This window comes from Oryx dammah, unplaced genomic scaffold (genome assembly GCF_014754425.2).
Source record: "Oryx dammah isolate SB20612 unplaced genomic scaffold, SCBI_Odam_1.1 HiC_scaffold_12, whole genome shotgun sequence".
NCBI lineage: Eukaryota > Metazoa > Chordata > Mammalia > Artiodactyla > Bovidae > Oryx > Oryx dammah.
In genome coordinates this window covers 68,157,871-68,181,762 of record NW_024070196.1, presented here as the reverse complement: position 1 = coordinate 68,181,762, position 23,892 = coordinate 68,157,871, and the positions used below count along the sequence as shown (strand labels likewise).

The 23,892-nt window shown below is 39.3% G+C and overlaps 1 protein-coding gene across 9 annotated transcripts in view; it reads right to left on the bottom strand.

Moving 5' to 3' along the window:
* MTMR3 (myotubularin related protein 3) overlaps window positions 1-23,892 on the bottom strand; it is a 126,597-nt gene that overhangs the window by 58,698 nt on the left and 44,007 nt on the right. For 8 of the 9 annotated variants that reach the window (XR_005722987.1, XM_040251025.1, XM_040251031.1 and 5 more), the window contains one exon: window positions 1,926-1,978. The exons of the other annotated variant lie outside the window; for it this stretch is intronic. The gene's annotated coding sequence lies outside the window, so the exon portion shown is untranslated. The remainder of the gene's footprint in view (window positions 1-1,925; window positions 1,979-23,892) is intronic. 9 annotated transcript variants of the gene reach the window in all.

The window sequence follows — 23,892 nt, the reverse complement described above, 5'->3', positions numbered from 1 at the left end:
TCACTTTAATAAGTAGCTTTCTAAATATATATATATATATATATATATATATAAAACAGATACATTACATGCAAAGCCAGCATTTCTAGTTCACTAAACTTCCACAAATACTGCATATTTTTGGAAGTCTGGGATCCAATATTCAAAGCAAATGCTTTATGATCGATGAAAGCGAGGGTAGAGAGGCCATGGCAGCAGCAGGGCCCAGAGCCTCCCACAGCGCTGCCTGGGAGTGCGGCCTGAGGTGGCGTGAAGGAGGCTCTGGCTGCAGGGCAGGAACAGACTAGGCTGAAATTGCACTCATCTCACACGCTAGTAGAGTGATGCTCAAAATTCTCTAAGCCAGGCTTCAGCAATACGTGAACCGTGAACTTTCAGATGTTCAAGCTGGTTTTAGAAAAGGCAGAGGAACCAGAGATCAAATTGCCAACACGCTGGATCATGGAAAAAGCAAGAGAGTTCCAGAAAAACATCTACTTCTGCTTTATTGACTATGCCAAAGCCTTTGACTGTGTGGATCACAATCAACTGTGGAAAATTCTGAAAGAGATGGGAATACCCAGACCACCTGACCTGCCTCTTGAGAAACCTGTATGCAGGTCAGGAAGCAACAGTTAGAACTGGACATGGAACAACAGACTGGTTCCAAATAGGAAAAGGAGTACGTCAAGGCTGTATATTGTCACCCTGCTTATTTAACTTCTATGCAGAGTACATCATGAGAAACGCTGGACTGGAAGAAACACAAGCTGGAATCAAGACTGCCAGGAGAAATATCAATAACCTCAGATATGCAGATGACACCACCCTTATGGCAGAAAGTGAAGGGGAGCTAAAAAGCCTCTTGAGGAAAGTGAAAGAGGGGAGCGAAAAAGTTGCCTTAAAGCTCAACATTCAGAAAACTAAGATCATGGCATCTGGTCCCACCACTTCATGGCAAATAGATGGGGAAACAGTGACAAACTTTATTTTCTTGGGCTCCAAAACCACTGCAGATGGTGACTGCAGCCATGGAATTAAAAGACGCTTACTCCTTGGAAGGAAAGTTATGACCAACCTAGATAGCATATTCAAAAGCAGAGACATTACTTTGCCAACAAAGGTCCGTCTACTCAAGGCTATGGTTTTTCCAGTGGTCATGTATGGATGTGAGAGTTGGACTATAAAGAAAGCTGAGCGCTGAAGAATTGATGCTTTTGAACTGTGGTGTTGGAGAAGACACTTGCGAGTCCCTTGGACTGCAAGGAGATCCAACCATTCCATCCTAAAGGAGATCAGTCCTGAGTATTCATTGCAAGAACTGATGTTGAAGCTGAAACTCCAATACTCTGGCCACCTGATATGAAGAGGTGACTCACTGGAAAAGACCCTGACGCTGGGAAAGACTGAAGGCAGGAGGAGAAAGGGATGACAGAGGATGTGATGGTTAGACGGCATCACCGACTCAATGGACATGAGTTTGGATAAACTCCAGGAGTTGGTGACGGACAGGGAGGCATGGTGTACTGCAGTTCATGGGGTAGCAAAGAGTCGGAGACGACTGAGAGACTGAACTGAACTGAAGTCTAGTAACAAGGCCTTGATTTTCAAATAGATTTAACAATTTAAGAAAACTCAAAGAAAGAATCAAGTTGCAATTTAAAAGATCATGTTTAAAACTATTTTAAACAAATGATTAAGGCTACAACTCATTTAATCTCAACTTTAATGCAAGTTTCTAGGCATAGTGTATTATACTATGGCATCGAGTCCTGATGGTGGGGAGAGACCACCAAATTTTAAGATTTAACATTAAAGTGAACATACAAGAGTTCACTTAAATGCCCACAGACAAACAGGGCCCCCAAATTAATCTGTCAATTGTCTTTGCTGCCTCAAAACAGCAGAGTGTAGTAGGGGGTGAAGGGTAGGGGGAAGAAACTTACCAAATAAAGTTTGTCTGAACAGCTTTTTCTATTTGAAGGTTTCACAAGAAAATCTGCAGAAGAAAAACCAGTAGTTTAACAATGACAAATATCCTAAGTATCCAGTTAAGCCACTTAGATTTTCCCACTAGACTTTTCTCTACAAGCTGGAATGCCATGACAATACATTATTTTTTAAATTGCTACAATGTGAACTTTTTAGTCAACCACATTTTAGAATACTTAATTGTGCAAAATGGGCCAATTCGGGCCTTAGCATGCCTTTAGAAACTGCGGAACCATACAGACAGAACATTCCCAGAACCTACAAATACTCCTCTTTAAGAGTTTTGCTCTGTCAATCAAATACCATTTCTGATTGCTTCTCAGGTAAATCTTTGCCACTAAAGGAACAAGTGCTTTGAAAAACTAAGAAAATCGCAGGAGATCTAGACTTGGACTTGGTGGTTGAACGTGATTTGTGCACCTTATTGGCTTCTCTACCAAGGTATCTTTCTGGTATAAGAAAAAAAAATCAGAAGGGCAAAGTGTAGTCTAAACACAAAAAACTCTCGTCACAAAGAGGCAACATCTGACCCTTACAGAGCTAAAAGACCTTGTCAATCTACTGTTTAATCATTAAGTCATGTCTGACTCTAGCTACCCCAAGGACTGTAGCCCCGCAGGCCAACAATACTTGAGTGGGTGGCCATTTCTGCCTCCAGGGCAATCTTCCAATCTAGGAATCAAACCCAGGTCTTCCGCGTTGCAGGCAGATTTCCTTTGTAAAGACGTCTCTCAGTATTTGCAGACAACTTATCCTTTCGAGCTGTTTATGCGACATAAAGTCATATATATGAACAACCCTGCACAAAATATCAAAGTCTTAAAATCAAGGAGTCGGTCAACATTTTGCATTATTCCCACAATCTCTGAAAACACTTTTTATACAAGAACCATATAAGAGGAGGCTAAATATGTAAATATAAAATGTTCTAACCAAAGGAAAGATATAATCATCTGAATGGAGAGTTCCAAAGAATAGCAAGAAGAGATAAGAAAGCCTTCTTCAGCGATCAATGCAAAGAAATAGAGGAAATCAACAGAAAGGGAAAGACTAGAGATCTCTTCAAGAAAATTAGAGATACCAAGGGAACATTTCATGCAAAGATGGGCTTGATAAAGGACAGAAATGGTCTGGACCTAACAGAAGCAGAAGATATTAAGAAGAGGTGGCAAGAATACACAGAAGAACTGTACAAAAAAGATCTTCACGACCCAGATAATCTCATGATGATGTGATCACTAATCTAGAGCCAGACATCCTGGAATGTGAAGTCAAGTGGGCCTTAGAAAGCATCACTATGAACAAAGCTAGTGCAGGTGATGGAATTCCACTTGAGCTATTTCAAATCCTGAAAGATGATGCTGTGAAAGTGCTGCACTCAATATGCCAGCAAATTTGGAAAACTCAGCAGTGGCCACAGGACTGGAAAAGGCCAGTTTTCATTCCAATTCCAAAGAAAGGCAATGCCAAAGAATGCTCAAACTACTGCACAATTGCACTCATCTCACATGCCAGTAAAGTAATGCTCAAAATTCTCCAAGCCAGGCTTCAGCAATACGTGAACCATGAACTCCCTGATGTTCAAGCTGGTTTTAGAACAGGCAGAGGAACCAGAGATCAAATTGCCAACATCCGCTGGATCACGGAAAAAGCAAGAGAGTTCCAGAAAAACATCTATTTCTGCTTTACTGACTATGCCAAAGCCTTTACCTGTGTGGATCACAATCAACTGTGGAAAATTCTGAAAGAGATGGGAATCCCAGACCACCTAACCTGCCTCTTGAGAAATCTGTATGCAGGTCAGGAAGCAACAGTTAGAACTGGACATGGAACAACAGACTGGTTCCAAATAGGTAAAGGAGTACGTCAAGGCTGTATATTGTCACCCTGCTTATTTAACTTCTATGCAGAGTACATCATGAGAAACGCTGGACTGGAAGAAACACAAGCTGGAATCAAGACTGCCAGGAGAAATACCAATAACCTCAGATATGCAGATGACACCACCCTTATGGCAGAAAGTGAAGGGGAGCTAAAAAGCCTCTTGATGAAAGTGAAAGAGGAGAGCGAAAAAGTTGCCTTAAAGCTCAACATTCAGAAAACGAACATCATGACATCCGGTCCCATCACTTCATGGGAAGTAGATGGGGCAACAGTGGAAACAGTGTCAGACTTTATTTTTTGGGCCTCCAAAATCACTGCAGATGGTGACTGCAGCCATGAAATTAAAAGATGCTTGAAGTGAAGTGAGCTCGCTCAGTCGTGTCCGACTCTTTGCGACTCCATGGACTGTAGCCCACCAGGCTCTTCCATCCATGGGATTCTCCAGGCAAGGATACTGGAGTGGGTTGCCATTTCCTTCTCCAGGGATCAAACCCAGGTCTTCCGCATTGTGGGCAGGTGCTTTACCCTCTGAGCCATGGGTTACTCCTTGGAAGAAAAGTTATGACCAACCTAGATAGTATATTCAAAAGCAGAAACATTACTTTGCCGACTAAGGTCCGTGTAGTCAAGGCTATGGTTTTTCCTGTGGTCATGTACGGATATAAGAGTTGGACGGTGAAGAAGGCTGAGCGCCGAAGAATTGATGCTTTTGAACTGTGGTGTTGGAGAAGACTCTTGAGAGTCCCATGAACTACAAGGAGATCCAACCAGTCCATTCTGATGGAGATCAACCCTGGGATTTCTTTGAAAGGAATGATGCTAAAGCTGAAACTCCATTACTTTGGCCACCTCATGCGAAGAGTTGACTCGTTGGAAAAGACTCTGATGCTGGGTGGGATTGGGGGCAGGAGGAGAAGGGGACGACAGAGGATGAGATGGCTGGATGGCATCATGGACTCGACAGACTTGAGTCTGAGTGAACTCCGGGAGTTGGTGATGCACAGGGAAGCCCGGCGTGCTCCAATTCATGGAGTTGCAAAGAGTTGGACACGACTGAGCGACTGAAGTGAACTGAACCACTTTACAAGTAGTATTTTTGTCTCCCAGTAACTTTTAAATTTTACAACTCAGGCTGGGCCACATTAACAACATGCTATACGGGAACTAAGGCTATTCATAATTTGCAACTTGAGAAACAAATCATATTACTATCAATATTGTTTCTGTTGTTTAATGAGACAACACAGTAGAGCAGGAACATTTAAAGGTTTTAAATCTAAAAAAAAAAAAAGTTTTAAATCTGCAGGAACTTTTCTTGCTAAAGCATAATTTTTGCTTAGTATTTGAAAACTGAAATACAAATTACAATTATTTTCATTTTTCCTTTATACTACAGTAAGATTATTATTGACTTTTTAAGATTATGTCTGTAGGCACACTGTATCATCCATGAACTTTATTTAGGATAATAAGAAAACATTTGTCAAAAAGAACAGATGTCGGGTCTCTTTGTCTTAGTGTTGAAAAACAACCAGATAAGACAATATATTAGAATATGATGGCACATTCCACGGAAGCACTAAATGCGAGAAATGATGAGACACTTCACTGTAAATGCTGTAGCACTCTGATACTTCTTGGGTCACTCCAATGACATGCAAGTGCTCAGAGCTCAGAGAGAGAGACAACCAGGGAGGCTTCACAGGAGGCAGAGAACGACTTAAGTCTTACAGATTAGGTGGAATTTAAATAAAAAGAGGGGAGGTAAGCCAAGTGAGGATGGGTACTAATGCCACAGTGGGAAGAGGACACATTTTTGAGCAACAGAGAGTAGGTTAGAATAGCAATCATCTTCAGGGAAATGAGACTAAAAAGACAGCACACACTATGGGCCTTCAATGCCAAGCTAGCGAGTTCAGATTTCACTCGATGGCATAAAACCAGAAGCTTCCTGAGCAGGGGAATAATAACACAAGAGTGGTCGCATGAGAAAGCAGCAGGCACGATGGTTTGGAGGGGAAAAGTCACTTATGATGTTTCCAGACTAGGAGTTCAGATACGAACTGCTAAGGGCCCAATATCTTAATGATAGTAAAAACGCAGAGGCACCACCAAAGTGAGTGGAAAACGTTAATTGCTTAAGCTTGGTAATTAATTAGGAATGAGAAAAGGAGGCAGAGCTAGTTGGCAAAGATAACTGCAAAATTCTAAACCCTGTGGTGAGCAGAAAAAGAATGGTTTGTTAAGAACCGAAGAGCAGCTTCCAAGGAAGCAACACCAGATAGGATATACTGGCTTTAAAGGTGGCCTCACAAATAAATATATGTCCAGCCAGTAATTAGGGGTAAAATGGGATTAGATTCAGGAGACAGGTCAAATCTAGGGGTAAGAATGAATTGATGGTGTTCCATTTATTTCAAAGAAATTACTATCTACTACAAGAATCATCTGACATAGAATTACCGAGTAATTTCTGAAACTGTCAAAGATAGGATAAGTCCATTAATAGCAAAGTGTGTAAAGGTTCCAGAGGTGTAAAGCTCCAAGACATGGACCAAACAACAGGATGACTCAACAAAAGGCTCAGGCAGGTCTGCTTCAAGGCCAGCAATGACTCCTCGTACCACAACCAAACACCCGCTTAGCTGGAAACAAGTATGCCACTGTGAAACACTGCCAACCAAAGTTTAAAAACTGCCCATGGCTCTTCGGACTATCTGCCCGATAAAGGCATGTAGAGTAGGTCTGAAGGAAGCTCTCTGGTGCCACAAGCTACTGTCTCATGAAGCCTGACAGTATCCCGTGATACCAGCCATGCGTTTGAAGAGGTAGAATGTAAAGTGATTATGTTAAATCTAAGTAATAACCTCACGCGTCTAAGAACATGGATTCTTAAGCACATTAAGCACTGATGAACAACCTGGGCAGCAATGTGGAGTAAGAGTTAATGATGGTCATTTTACGTTCCATCTGGGGAGTAGTGTTAAAAGGGCGGGGGGGAGACTTTCTGAAGTTACCTGATGTAAGAGGGTAAACTGTTTACAATCATGTAATATAGTATGGGTTGAATTTTATCTATTTTAAGAGGAACTAAACCAAAAATAGACATACTTGATTACTAAATACTAAAATACAAGACATTACTGTACACAAGGTCCTTCAGGAAGATAATGAGAAAATTATTACGAGGAAGGGCATGGAGGCCCCGAGAAAGCTAACGAGGAATGGACACCTGCAACAGTCTGTCATCATGTTAGGCCACTACTGTATCAGCTTCAACAAGGGCAAAGAGCCGCACCAATGTGGACCATTTCTGTAAGAAAATAAGGGAAGCTAAACTACAAAAACCAATTAGATTAAACCAAATACACAAGGAAAACTTAGAGACTCTGGTCAGTCCTCCTATAATATGGGTGGGGGGGTGGGATTCAGGGGAAGAAAGGGTAGCTAAAGCAGCACTTTTTGGGCTACAGTATGTTTTCACTTCAAAAGAAAAAAGAAACTTTTTCCCCCTACAGACCTGTCTCACTTTCAAATGTAAGAAAAATTGAGAGTTCAAAACTTTAAGACGACAACATTGAGCAATTTTAAAAGAATCTTATTTTCACTGCATGTGAAAGAAATGGCTTTTCCTGCACGTGTATTGCACAGTAAGAAACACTGACAGTAAGACTTGACTGTGGAGGCAAAATAATTAAGAGATGGTAATTTTCAATAAGTGGCTTTACGACCGCTACCACTTTGGGTGGGTTCTTCAGGTTACCAGTGTTTCCTCATTTGTGCCTAGTGACTCTGGATATCTGATGTATGACATGACGTTACCAAACCAGGATTCCATGGCACGGTGGGGAGATTATTCCATGGTGGAGAGATGATTTAATCACTAGTAAATCCCAAAACTTATCAGCTGAGTAAAACTACTGTGGTTTGGTCTTACTCCCCAGACAATATCCCAAACCTCAAGCTTTCTAAAACTTTTGCTGCTGAAGTCAACTATAAATGAAAATAAAAACCAAGGAACAGTTCAAAAGGCATGGCTGAATGCTCTCAATTATACTTTTCCCCCCTACTTATAAGGATGTTTTTTTTAAAAAGTGAAAAAAAAAAATGTGAAATTGAGTCAGTGTCCTGGTGCAGTGACACTTCCAAACGAGATTAATTTACTTAAAAAAAAAATTAAAAGATGCTATATGTCTTTCCCACCTCTTTCAAAAACATTAAGGCCTGTGTGTTTTCAGGGACCCAGACACAAGTTCACGAGGAGACTATGCATTCCTCTGCCAGCTGTAGACTACAGATAAGCAGTTAAAATATTATCATTTCCTAAGCAAAAAAACAACCATCTTCTTGAAAAACAAAAATCCAGTAAGTTGTTCAGAAATGGTCAGATAAACTCTGTTATAATCTAATTTCTGTATCAAAGAGCAATAAGTCTCTTGAACCAGCAATATTTATGGCAATATTCACTCTAACAAGTTCTGTTCCAATAAATAACCAAATATCAATCTTATATAATTCTGTAAATACATTAGTAGTACAAGAGGGTGGTTCATTCTAACAGTTTTTTTTTTTTTTCCAAATGTGGGAAAGTTCCAAATACATTCCTCAAAGGAGGTGCTGCTGTAACACACAGAATTTCAGTTACTGATCAATACTTAGGATCATTTGTCTTCACTTAAGTGACAAACACTGACAGCTGCTTTTTCCAAAAGGGACCCCAAAATGTGAGAAGTCAAAAGCAAAAAAATTGTGCTCTAGTATTTTTAGATATTAAGATCTGACTGCATTTCAGGTGTACCTTTTTGCTTTTCACATCTCAAGAAGGCAAAAGGAAGCCCTGACCACCTTCTCAGAAAGATCAACTGTGACCAAATCAACCTTAGCAAATTTGATTTGTACCTTTTAAAATCACTTATTTCTTACAAGTGTTTCCCTTTTAAACTTCCTCTCTACAGAAAAGACAGGAAGAGGGGAGGCATAAATCATACATGATGTCTTGGTGAAGACTTTTTTTTCCTTTTTATTTTTTGAATTATGCAAGTATGATAACACATTTACAGGAAACTTGGAAAATACAGAACAAAGTTACATATAGTTCCACTATTACAATTATTTTTAAGTAGAAGATTTTTAGTTTGAGTTTCAATATCAAACTCAAAAATTAATAGAATGAATATACAGAAAAGTAGGAAGATATAACAGACCTGAAAAGTTCAGTGAAGGCATTTTCTGGTGGTGACCAGAAAAGATTAAAACTGAAGACATAATACAGTCTACTAAAAAGGGTAAAAATAACTTCAAGAATTGTTTTAATGTTTTGACTTGCTCTACAATCACTTCTATAAAGAAAACACCCACTTCATACTACTAACTCAGATATATTAAATTATTAATAGGATATAAATTTCTGTGAGTAATTTGTAATGTTATCTTCTGACTATCCTCCACCAAAAGTCACAAGGCAGGTATTATTTTACTACTGAAATTAAGAATTTTAAATTTAGCTTTGTGAGGCAACATTTAGGTTCACCATGGTAAATGGAGAGATGTTCCCTAACACCTAAGAAAGAAAAAACAAACTATCAGAAAACAAATACTTAAGTTTTGGTTATTGACAGAGAAAGTCCAGGCATTCAAATCACTAGAAATTAATTGAAATCATTTTACCTAAGTGCCAGGGGTAGTTCAATATTTATAACTGCTATGGAAAGATCAGAAAGACCAGCTCCGGTGTTGGAAAAATGTTTCTTGACTTTTGTTTCTTTGACTAGTTCCAAGGCCTACCTTTGGGAAATTAATAAGAGAAGGTAAATTCCTGCACACTCATTTGTGTCCTGCCACTTGCTCTCAGTTAACTTTTAGTGAAGAGGAAAGAAGTAATTTTGTTTCCGCCAGTCCCCCTTTCTCCCTACACTGTCCCAAACTGAAGTTCTCATGGGCAATCACAGGACCAGTGTTCTATTTTTTAAAAAAGATTCCTACTCAGGAAATTCATACCTCAAGGAAACTTAAAATTTCCTAATTATAACCTTATAATGACTTCTGCCCCTCTTAAAACATCATATGATTATCTCAACAGAGCCTGCAGACTCTGACCATGCCTCCTACAAGTCAAAGAATAAAATTATAACTGCATTTTCCTGGACAAAACACTGAAATAACCAACTCCTACCTATGAAGATGAGCAGTTTTACAACAGGTTCTCAAAAGGTTTTTTAATAAGGCTTAAATTATGAGCTCCGATTTCTTATGTACTCCAACAGAAAAAGACCACTAATCATGAGATAGGTAGCAATGAACAAAACCTTACTTTTGTTAAAGGCAACTAAAATATTATGCAAAATTCAACTACCAATGTCATTTTGAAATCTGCAAATTCACACTGTTTATTCCAATATGCTTTGCTTCTGGACCCTGCCCTAAAAGGGCAAGAACACTCTCCAAACCCCACCCTTTTTATACCGATCCCCTGCCCTCAAGCTAGATAAGAGGTTTCTTTTCTAGGAAGACAGCAAGCAACTTAGTTTGAAGGTCAACTTACCATAGAGTTTGCCCATGTATAAATGACATGATTTTCCTATTAGGCCTAGGTATTTGGGATGTTCAAAACCAATTCTAGAAAAATTTGGAATTAAACTACACTCAAAAAATAGCTATCAGCATTCCAAACCTAGCTAATCTGTATATTGCTTATTAGTTTATCAATAATATATAGGAATATTAATGGTCTTCTCTCCACCTACAAACAGATTCTTCAGAAAAGTTGTGGTTCCCTCTACTTAGCTTTATGCAGAGTAATAGGCAACAAAATGGACAAGGACCAGAAAGCTGAATGAAAATGCAAATCCACCCTTTAAGCATACAACTTAACAATAAAGACAAGAAACAGATTTTAACTGCTGTCATCTCGATTATAAACTGTCCAACTCCAGATAGTCAACAGGCACATTCAGAGAACAGAGACAAAATTCCAAGAGTAGAGGCTATATGCGCAACAGAAAGAATCCACTCTTACCCTGGTCCAGTTATGTGTGCTGTGCTTAGTTGCTCAGTTGTGTCCAACTCTTTGCAACCCCATGGACTGGAGCTCACCAGGCTCCTCTGTCCATGGGGATTCTCCAGGCAAGAATACTGGAGTGGGTTGCCATGCCTTCCTCCAGGGGATCTTCCCAACCCAGGAATCGAACCCAAGTCTCCCATATTGCAGGCGGATTCTTTATCATCTGAGCTACAAGTGATATTCTGGCAACTAGGCAGGGGGCTACTCATATTTTTGAAAACGAGCCAGTGAAGCCCCAAATAACCTCTCATAACCAACCACACATGACAACATGGGCTCTATTTAAAATGGTGAGCTCAAATATCCACTCTTTTGAAGCAGTACTCCTCAATTATTAAATAGCCAAAAGACCAGAACACCATCTTCTTAAGAACACCTTTTAGGACCAATACAATTCAACAGATGCCCAGAAAACAACCCACCCTTTTAAACTAGTGACATTTATTTCATGCAAACAGAGGGAAACATGTAACTGCCACTGAAATATATGTAGGGATAAAAAACTTTTTCAGCTAAAGTCAAAAAGTAGCATTCAGAAAATGCTTTACTTAAAAGGAGAACAAAAGTCCTAAGCTAATAAGAAATAAAGTTGTCTTATTAAGTAAAGAGGATTCTCCTTAAATAACTGCACTTAACCGCTCTAAAAACCTTAGACGAGTCATAGGTTCAAACTGAAGACAAACCAAACCATGAATTTTAAGAATTCTTAAGCTATCATTTCGCTTAACCCATTAATCAGAAAAGGGGATGGGGGCTTTTTAAAACAGCACATTGGCTAAATTACTTATATTACAAAACACATTAAAATACATGTATTAGTAAAACAGTTATCTAAAATAAAATTAAAAACTGCTGAAACATACAGCCTAACATCAACCTATTGTAAACACACTGGGGAGTCTAAGTATATTGCTTATACATCAAAAACCTTAAGTACTAGGACTCCCCTAGTGGTCCAGTGGTTAAGACTCAGAGCTTTCACTGCAAGGGACACGGGATCCATCCCTGGTTGGAAACTAAGTTCCTGCATGCCGCATGGTATGGGCAAAAAAAAATCCACACAGACAAGTAACTGGAATTCTCAAGTTTCCAATAAGCATGTGAACATAACTACTAAGAATAATACCACACCTTCAAGATAAATCTGAGCCATTCATGTTTCTTGCATTTTCCAACATGAAACTAAAGGAACTAAAGTTCAATGAAACTCAAGCCTAATAAAGGTCTAAGAAATAATGCATCACTCAAGCTCTCTGGTAAATATCAGGCCTATGAATGAATGGACAACACATCCTGTACTACTTTCATTTTTACCCAGGACACACATATGCTAAAATGCAAAGAAATATGAAGTCCTTGGGAAGAGTTTACACTTTTCTATTGATTTACTCTTCAACATCTAACCTAGCCAGAGATCAAATGGCCAACATCCACCGGATCATAGAAAAAACAAAGGGAATTCCACATACAAAAAATCTACTTCTGCTTCATTGACTACACTAAAGCTTTTGACTGTGTGGATCACAACAAACTGTGGAAAATTCTTAAAGAGATGGGAATTCCACCTTAGTCTCCTGAGAAACCTGTATGCGGGTCAAGAATCAACAGTTAGAACTGGACATGGAACAATGGACTGGTTCCAAATTGGGAAAGGAGTACATCAAGGCTGTATATTATCACCCTGCTTACTCAACTTATATGCTGAGTACACATCCTGCAATATGTCGGGCTTGATGAATCACAACCTGGAATCAAGACTGCCAGGAAAAATATCAACAACCTCAGATATGCAGATGATACCACTCTACTGGCAGAAAGTGAAGAGGAACTAAAGAGTTTCTTGATGAAGATGAAAGAGAAGAGTGAAAAAGCTGGCTTAAAACTCAACTTGCAAAAAACTAAGATCATGGCTTCCAGTCCCAGTTATGGCCAATAGATGGGGAAACATGGAAACAGTGACTGATTTTATTTTCTTGGGCTTCAAAACCACGGCAGATGGTGACTGGAGCCATGATATTAAAAGATGTTTGCTCCTTGGAAGAAAAACTATGACAAACCTCGACAGTGTATTAAAAGGGGACATCACTTTGCCGACAAAGGTCTGTATAGTCTAAGCTATGGCTTTTCCAGTAGTCATGTATGGATGGGAGAGTTGGACCATAAAGAAGGCTGAGCACCAAAGAACTGATGCTTTTTAACTGTGGTGCCAGATAAGACTCTTGACAGTCCCTTGAACAGCAAGGAAATCAAACCAGTCAATCCTAATCAACCTTGAATATTCATTGGAAGGACTGATGTTGAAGTTCTAATACTTTGGCCACCTGATGCAAAGAGCTGACTCACTAGATAGACCCTGACACTGGAAAAGATTGAGGGCAGGAGGAGGAGGGGGTAGCAGAGGATGAGATGGTAGGATGGCATCACCGACTCAAAGGACATGAGTCCGAGCAAAGTCTGGGAGACAGTGAAGGAAAGGGAAGCCTGGCGTGATGCAGTCCTTGGAGTTGCAAAGAGTTGGATATGACTTAGTGACTGAACAACATCAACATCTAACCTAAAACTTATATTCTACAATATATAGGTATTTTTTCAATTGTTTCCATGGTATGGTATACATACTATTGGTGATATGTGAGATGATTTAAATGTAACATAAATGCCTTTAAAAATATATATACTTGTGCTAATGAACACTGGAAAAAACACCCTTCATTCTACTGACTCTGAAATGCCGTTGAGTTCAAGGTACATAATTAAACTTACACATCAAAGAAAGAGAAAAAAAAAAACTTGATCTTAAGATAAATTACCATTTGGTATACAGATACTGCAAAAAAACCCATCATGTAAGTAGCATATTAAGGAGGTGTCTGGGAGACACTGCACTAGCACGCGCATGTGCGTTCATCATGTCTGACTCCGTGCGGCCCACGGGCTGCAGCCCACAGGGAGTTTTCCAGGCAAGAATACTGGAGCGGGCTGCCATTTCCTGCTTCAGGGGCTCTTCCTGACCCAGGGACTGACCCGCGTCTCCCGCATCCCCTGCACTGGCAGGCAGATTCTTCACCACCAAGCCACCTGGGAAGCTCTCCTACCTCACTATACGCTAATTCAAATCCTTCATAATACCAACTGCTACTTACCTGTCTTTCCTCGAGTTGCTTTATTCTCTCATTTTGCTTCATAAGACCTACTTTTCCAGTCCATTAAAAGTCTGAATCCATTCAAAGCAGGCATGAGCAGGGCCTCAAACATCCAGTCCTCCCCGACAGAAGCGACAGCTTCTCTCTCAAGGTTTCTGCTGCTACTACCTGACAACTTCCACCACTTCCCCCATCCTGACAGCGATTGCTAGCACAGCAGCAGAATACCAGACCACTGTATTCTGGACTGTCAATGTAGCGCTTCCAATGCCACGTATTCCAAACAGAAGCCACCACTGGCCTCCCTTCCCTCTCCACACTGTGTCTTCTTTCTTAACATTCCACTGGGACTCTTGGTCAGCCTAGGTCTTCAAGGCTGGAAACTATCTGACACTATTTCCAACAGCATCTGCCACCATCTCCCATCGCTTTCTCTGAAAGGCACAGTTTTCATCTTTCCATTTCATGCCACCAGTACCGGTCCAGCAAACTAGTTCTCAAGCATTTGTTGAATTAAATTTATTTAGACCTATTACTGAAGAAGCAAAATAACCAGCTAAGAAATGATTCTGGTCAATTCCTCTTTTGAACATTACCTGGCATAACCATCCTGTCAACAGACATTTTAATAAAATGTCCCTCTCAAAAAAGGTATGTCCTACCACATACATGCCCAGAATGGACAACTTGACGCTTCTTGAAAATCTTTCATGCACGAGTTTCTGTCACTGCCGCTACTTCTGCCTCGTTTACACACGCCACCAATCCTTTTGGATAACTCCTACATATCCTTCCAGGCCTCCCTTGTAGCTCAGCTGATAAAGAATTCGCCTGCAATGGAGGAGACCCTGGTTCAATTCCTGGGTCCAGAAGATCTGCTGGAGAAGGGATAGGCTACCTATTCCAGTACTCTTGGGCTTCCCTGCTGGCTCAGCTGGTAAAGAATCTGCCTGCAATGTGGGAGACCTGGGTTCGATCCCTGGGTTGGGAAGATTCCCTGGAGAAGTATGGAAAGGCTACTCACTCCAGTATTCTGGCCTGGAGAATCCCATGGACTGTAGATCCATGGGGTTGCAAAGTTGGACATGACTGAGCAACTGTCACTTTACTACATATCCTTCAATATCTGGTTTAAAACAGTAATTTCACTATGAAAGTTTTCCCTTCAGAGTTCAATGTACAGTTTCAACATAGCTCTATTTTATAACAAAGCTCACTACATGCCATTATAATTTACATTTCTATTTGTCTAGACTATGATTAGCTACATAGGTAATTTTCCTACTGAACATCTGAACTCAAGGGCCATACACAACCTGTTAACAAGATGCATTACAATACAAATTACTAGGTAAGAACACAGGTTCTGGAATCAGACCATTTTGGATGTGAATTTTGGCTCCAAACCTATTTGAATCACTTTGGGAAGTTCACTCAGTCTCCTCATCTGTAAAATGGAGATATCATCAATACGTTTTCTAATCAGTGTTCAATGAATACTAATTCTGATGAGGACAAGAAAGATGCTCAATGACTGCTTTCTGGATTAAAAAAAAAAAAGGCACAATTTAAGTCAATGCAAGAAATTAACCAGAGCCTTCTATTGCCTACCCACTGAATAAACGTTTCAAGCACACCCATGCCCATTTAAAACCTCTAATTCTAGTTCTTACCATAAATCCAACATTTCTACCTGCCTTTCTTCATACAGAAGAAACCCCTGGGACTGACAGAAGTGTAAGTTTCCATTATTCATGATAAACTTTCTAACTCCAAAAATTTTTTTTTTAAGTAATGTGATTTTGCTGAAGCAAAAATGTTAGTTGTAGGCACTTGAGGCTAACCAAGAAGAAACAACTGACTGAGCCAAGCAATATTAACTGTTGTTCTCCACACATTCTCAATTGTCAGGACACTCTCACAGTGCTTGTCAAGATCTAGTGCATACCTCTCAACAAGGCCTTCCCAAAATGAGGCTCTTCCTTCTTAATGACAAGGTCTCCCCCAAACGAACATCGTATTCTTCCCCTCTAGGACATTCTATGTTCATTCCAAATTCCTTGCCATTGTTTATGTTACTTCCTATACCCAGGCTGGCCCTTTCTTCACCAACCAGATCCCTAGAGCTTCACTAATAATCCAAACCACTAAACTTTCATTGCATTTTTCCAAGTATACAGGATTTAACATTCATTCTCTTTTGCCTAGGTCTACTTCTTTCCCTCCCCCAATTTTCTCACCCTCCTCCTCCTCTTTCTCTTTCTCCTTCACTCTCTAAAATACAGAGGCAAGTTCCCTCAAGAGCTACTCAAAATGTTCTGATCCATCAATGAAATGTCTCTTCTTAAAGCACAAATAATCTTCCTAAAGAGGTTTGAGGTATCACTGATAATACTGTACAAGTAGGACTCTTTGATCAAGCCACTCCTAATGCATCCTTCTCATGTTCCATTCTTTGTGTAATAATTTTGCTTCTACCCCCAAAATTGGACTCCCTTTCTTTTTCTCAACTTTTTCTTGACAAAGGTGAGATTATAAAACTGTTTCTTCCAATTTGAAGCCAAGATAATTTTTCCATCATATACATTTAATGCTTTCTAATAACTGGCAAAGATCCTCTCAACAGTACTGCACCCACACGCACAGTTGACTCTACAGAGTCAAAAAATATAGAAGTACTATTTGGCATACTACCTGAACAATTAAGTCCAACTTTTTAAAAAAATAATTTAAGTGACGGAAAGAACAAGGTGAGAAAATACTCTCAAACAAAACAAATACACCTCACATTAATGCGTCAATTGTGGCAGCTGTTAAGCGTTTTTATTAGCAGCTGCCCTACACTGAGCATTTCCCTCTGTCATACACACCACTTTGCTTATACACTCAATCACTGATGAGCATTCAGGCTGCTGCTACCTTTCAGCTGCTATGAACAGTGTTACAAACGCTGATGTGCAAATACCTATTAGGAGTCCCTGACTTACCTTCTTTGGGTAGATGCCTAAGGAATGGAATTCTTGGATCCTATTATGATTCTGTTTAATATTTTAAGGAACCACCAGACTGTCCTCCACAGCAGCTATACTACTTTACATTCCCATCAGCAACGCACCGGGGTCTAATTTCTCCAAATCTGCATCAACACTGTTCCAATTTTTGATGACAGCTATCCTAATAATGGGTATGAAGTGGTTTCTTGAGGTTTTGATTCGCACTTCCCTAATGATCAGTTATACTCACCTCTTTTCGTGTGCTTACTGGCCATCTGTGTAACCTGTTTGGGAAAGGGTCTATTCAAATCCTTTGCCCATTTCTAGTTGGGTTGTTTTACGATGTTGTGATCCTCTATATAATCTAGCTATTAATCCTTTATCAGACATAATTTACCAATATTTTCTCTAATTCTTTAGGTTGTCTTTCCCTCTGTTGATAGCGTTTCCTAGTTCTTTCTGCTGCTGCCTGTGTTTCTGATGTCATACCAGAGAAATCTGCCGAATGCAATGTCACGAAACCTTTCCCCTACGTTTTCTTCTAAGAGTGTCACAGTTCTAGCTCTCAGGTTTAGGTCTCTGATCCTCAATTACTCAGATAATTTTAAAGCACAAATAATCATGTTTTTAATTTCATAAAAACTTTTTTCAAGTGTTGTGAGACTTAACAGGATCTATATGCTATAGAAACAGTCAATGACATACAAGATGTTAATTTATGCCCTGTTTACAATTTTTAAACAATTAGAAATAAGGAAACTGATAACCATACAATGGAATATTATGCCCTTCTAAGCACAGGAGTTGGGTGAGTAACCCAGGTTAACCGAGTCATAGCCTATTCTGTCAACGCCATGATCCAAGGGGGAACCAATGAGAATCCTCTTCAACGACAATCAGTTCACCAAGTCATCCTAGACCTACCACAGTGAGTTCAAAACAGTAAGGATGGTTTTGAGTTTTTAAGGGAAACAGCAATAACTGACATCTAGTAGACCATACAAATGACTATCTGAGGTCATTCATAATTTCACCATTAACTCACAAAATATTCCTTTCAGTGACATCACTTCTTTAAGAAGCAGGAGATTTAGCAGCTGCTATGATAAAAAGCAAGCACCATGTAACAGTTAGTGTGGAACAGGAAATAGAGGTATAATGTCTGACCTGATTCTAAGGCTTGAGAATCTGTGCAGTATCCAACAGCCACATATATGGCAAATCAAAATATTCTCCTTCAAATTGTGTGAATCAATTTCTTAAAAAACTAAACTGTCAGGAAATAAATACTTAGGTTGTTTGGTCTTAACTACTTAACAAATGGAGCTGTTTTTTTGGCCGATGGGCAGGTACCATGGAAAATATTACTGAGACAGCTAACGAGAGACTTTGGACTATGCAGCCATGAACCAGAAGAAACCTGGGAGAATCACACTAGTGCCTAGAGAGGTGCAAAGCTAGAATACCTTAGACACTCCCAGTCCTCAGAGGCCCCAAGCTGCCTGCCACAGTTCTTCAGTCATGTGAGCCGCTCCAGTATTCTGCCAATAAAGCCAACCCTTTCTTTTTGGTTATTTAAGCTCTTTAACTCAGTTTCTATTACCAGCAACCCAAAGTCCTAAATAACAAAATCAGATGATTCAAACATTCAGCCTGATTTTCTTAGCAAAATCATCACTAATGTAGATCAGGGTTTGCTTGTGTGTGTGTGTGTGTGTGTGTGTGTTTTTAACACAATTTAGGGCATTACTTTAACTCAAATATAAATCATTCTGTTCACTATTTCCTGAATCAACTGAACAACGAATGCTGTTAGATACTGTATACTTAAAATTTAGTTTTAAAGTTTTGCACATATCTTGACAAAAATACCCATTTGAATTAATTTTTCATGAGATGACAGTATAAATCATACCACATTTTCTCTTTCAAACTCACATTAGAAATTAGAAAATTTCTAAGCGATCAAATTCTACTATACTCAAGTTACAGCTTCAAAGAATAAGCAAAACATTCCATTTTATGAACATTAAAAGTCAAGTATTTTCTTAAATACTTAATTGATTTCCAGAAATAAATTCATACAGAACTCATATTTACTTTATGAAGATCTGTTAATAGAAATCAAAGACAGCAGTTACTTCAGCAATGAGAACAATTTACACTTCGTTCATTGCAACTGAGAGAAAAGTAAACATTTCAAAAGTGAGAAAAGCTTAAGTCAGAACTATACCAATTAATAAGGGCAATTACAGCCTATTTTTATGCCCTGTGATAAAGCATTTATACAGACCTACTCCCCTGGTGGCTGAGCTAGTAAGGAATCTGCTTGCAATGCGGGAGACCTGGGTTCAGTCCCTGGGTTGGGAAGATCCCCTAGAGAAGGGAAAGGTTACCCACTCCAGTATTCTGGCCTGGAGAATCCCATGGACAGAGGAACCTGGCGGCTACAGCCCATGGTGTCACAAAGAGTCGGACATGACTGAGCGACTCACGACAAACAGCATGGGGGCTGTGAGGACTACTGAGTTGTGTAAATTCCCAGAGGCCTAGACATGAAATGAGAGAAAAGAAATAGAGATTATACTTTTTTCTAAGTGAACATTTAAAGAAAAAATACAACTCGTTAATCTCACTGTACTTAACATCAAGCCACTGAGGTCTGAACAGCCGTTTGCAACACCCCAGCAGTGTCTGAATCAGTCAAGCAAGAAGAACAAGGAGGAATGGAAGCAGGAGATGAAGAGAGAAAGAAAACAGGGCTCCAGGGGATAATGTGTATTAAAAAAAGAATCCAGTGATCTTTATACCATGATACCTATGCATAAATTTAGGTTAATCATGTCCTCCTCCCAATGAAAAATGTTAACTCCTAGTTTATCTAGTACGTCTCAGATTTTAACCTTTCCCATACATTCAAATCAGAATTTTTCTAAATTCTTCTCATCCTAATGTTTCAGCAGCCTGTTTTTAACATTATTCCTTTTGTCACCCAGTGGGCAGACCCAAGAGTCACTCAAGATTTCTTTAGAATTCGAATTCATCTTGCATTTTCATCCAACCTTGAACAGAGCTAAGATTTTTAAAATACATTATAAAATAGTTCAGATTATCACACTGGTATGAAATGGCAGTTTCAAGGAGCTTCAAAGTTTGTTGAGGATCCTTCATCCCTGGTTTTCATTCCAACATTGTTGCACGTTTCTCTTGCATCCATTTTTTAAAGATTTATGTATCTATTTACTGACTGCCACACAGCTTGTGGGATTTGCAGTTCCCTGACCAGGGATCCAACGCAGGCCCCCAACAGTGAAACTGCCAAGTCCTAACCACTGTACCACCAGAGAACTCCCTCCTGCATCCATTCGTCATTCTAATGCTTCTCAACCTAGCAAGAGAAGGAACAAGCCGTCTTGCAGTTCACTATAAAACTAATGGGAGTGTATCAGATAAGTTAAAGCAGCTTTCATCCCAGGATGAAGTCACAAAAATGCATGTGACTGACAAATTTCACATTAATATTTTACAGTTATATCTTCACCTCTAACACATCGATTCATATTGCATCCCTAACCCCAATTCCATAACCCAAGGCAACCCTCACTAAAGTCTACCTATTTAATTCTAATTTTTAGCTGGAAAGAATGTGAACAGACAAAATTTTATCATAGAATCCTAAGCAGAAAACTCAAAGGTTAAAATACTTCCAACAACATCCAATAATTCAAATCACCAGTCATACTGAAGACAACTTAAAAAGCTAAATATTTAAAATTCTCTTCAAAGCAAAGACCTAAACAGACAATGAGCTATTATCAAAATCAAATTCCCTGAGACATAAAAGAAAACTGAGATTCAGAGTCCAGTTCAATATCTGGGTTGGCATCTGCCCTGGGGGTAATTTGATGGAACTGAAGAGTGACTGAGTTATACCAACTCAGCAGCCCCCAAATTTAAAATTCCAACTTAAGAGAATTCCCTGGTAGTAATAGTGGTTAGCATTAAGCACCTTCAATTCAGTGGCCTGTGTTCAATCCCTGGTTGGGGAACTAAGATCCTGTAAGCCACAGAGCACAGCCAGAAGGAAAAAAATAAAAAATTCAACTACACGCTGTTAGAAACACACACCTGAAAATTTAAGGAAACAAAAAATCTGGAAAACAGATTATGAAGAAAGATGTCAAGCAAGTATTAACAAAGGGAAAACTGGGTTTGGCTATACTTATACAAAAAAAAGGAGACTTTAAGGAAAGGGGGCTTCCCTGGTAGCTTAGCTGGTAAAGAATCCGCCTACAATGGAGGAGCTGCTGCTGCTCAGTCGCTTCAGTCGTGTCCGACTCTGTGACCCCAGAGACGGCAGCCCACCAGGCTCTCCCGTCCCTGGGATTCTCCAGGCAAGAACACTGGAGTGGGTTACCATTTCCTTCTCCAATGCATGAAAGTGGAAAGTGAAAGGGAAGTCGCTCAGTCGTGTCCGACTCTTAGCAACCCCATGGACTGCGGCCCACCAGGCTCCTCCGTCCATGGGATTTTCCAGGCAAGAGTGCTGAAGTGGGGTGCCATTGCCTTCTCCAGGAGGAGACCCTGGTTCAGTTCCTGGGTTGGGAAGATCCACTGGAGAAGGGATAGGCTACCCACTCCAGTATTCTGCCCTGAAGAATTCCATGGACTGTATAGTCCATGAGGTCGCAAAGAGTCAGACACAACTGAGCAAATTTCACTTAAGGAAAGAGGCATTACTAGTAATAGAGCCTTTCATAAAGATAATATGTTCAAGCTAAGAAAACAATGATTCTGTATTATATAAACCTAAAGTTTGATGTAGAAATATATAATGCATAGGATTACAAAGATTTAGCAAGACTGAAAGAAAAATTTATATACAATGGGGAAAATTAAAGATATAATGTATGTAAATAATAACATCAAAACATATCAAGCATCAAGCACTCAGGACTAAATCCAACAAAGATGGATTATAAGGAAGTTGTGAAAGACAGTAAAGACGACCAAAATAAATCACAAAGCCTAAATTACCAGTTCTCTCAGTCTGAACTAACAATCCAATACAATCCCAATCAAAGGGCGTGGATTCAATCCCTGGTCAGGGAACTAACATCCTGCATACTGCTCACTGTGGCCAAAATATAAAAATTCTTAAAAGTTAAGAACTGTTCAAAAAATTAACTAATCAGTAATAGAAAAAATTTTCAATGTGTTATATATTTTAACACAAATTTCACAAAAGATATATAAAAAGCCAATAAACAGATAAAAATGTGCATTGTCAGTCATCCGCAAAAAGCATATGAAAACACCACAATGAGATAATCTCTCCCACCCAGCAGAGTAACTAAAGAGACTGACAAGAGCAAATGCTGGCTAGCATGTTGGGTAACTGGAACTCACACACAGCTCATGGAAATGTAAACTGGCATTACCACTTTGGAGAACAGTTTGGCAACTGCTTATTAAGTTAAACGTACATTTATCCTATAACCCAACAATTTCACTCCTTGGTATTAACCCAAGAGAAGTGAAAAACACGTGATCACAGAAAGGCTTGGCAGAGATGTTCAAAACTTTACTCACAATAGCCCCAAACTGGAAAGAACGCATAATTGTGTTCAGTAACAGGTCAAATATACTGTGGTATATTTCTACTGGAATAGAAATACTGCTGGAATACTACTCAGTAATAAATGAATTTTAAACTTCCCTGGTGGCTCAGACGGTAAAGCGTCTGCCTACAATGCGGGAGACCCAGGTTCAATCCCTGGGTCAGGAAGATCTCCTGGAGAAGGAAATGGCAACCCACTCCAGTATTCTTGCCTAGAAAATCCCATGGATGGAGGAGCCTGGTAGGCTACAATCCATGGGGTTGCAAAGAGTCAGCCACAACTGAGCAACTTCACTTCACTTCATAAATGAATTCAAAAGTATTATGTTGACTCAAAGCAGCAAGTTACAAAAGAATACTATACAATTCCATTTAAATGAAGTTCAAAAGCAGATAAAACTCATCTGTAGTGACAAACAAGAACAGTAGTTTAGGCAGAAGAAATAACCAGAAAGGGGCAAGAGGGAAGTTTATAATAAGATGCATAAATTCTACATTAGGATTGAGGCAGTGGCTTCAGAGTTGCAAATATTGAAACTCAAACTGCACACTTCCATCTGTGTATTTCACTAAATAAAATCTATTTTAACTGTTAAAAAAAATCCTGAAATAGTATCCTAAAGCAGAGGCTCTAATCCTCATCCAAAAGTAGTGTCTTTAGCAAAGTTCATACAACTTGGTTAATTTATAAGTAATTTTAATATGTATACAGATCTTTGCCATTGTATATGGTATCTTATTTACATTAATTTTGTTTTGGTTTAAGCGAGTGTGAACAAATAGAATCAATTTGTATATTTTTATAAGAAATATAATGATCTGTATTTAGATTTCATAAATTTGTGGTTGAAAAAGTAGATACACATGCCTGAGTTATTCAAACATCTCTAAAAGCTTTCTAATAGGTACATCCATGGGTTACATGATTATGATCCCACTTTCAGGACATTCTGGAAAAGACAAAAATATGAGAACAGGGAAAAGATCAGTGGTTGCCAGAGGTGAGGGGTGGAGGAAGGGTTGAAATAAAAAGAATAAATATGAGGGACACTTCTGGGGCAACAGAAGTGCTTTGTATCAGAACTGCAATGCTGGTTATACTGCAATATGCATTTATCAAGACTAACAGAACTGTACGTCAAAAGCAGTAGACTTTAACTTCAGGTAAATTTAAAAAAAAAGACTTTACAACTAAGTTTAACAAATGCTGAACCTGACAAC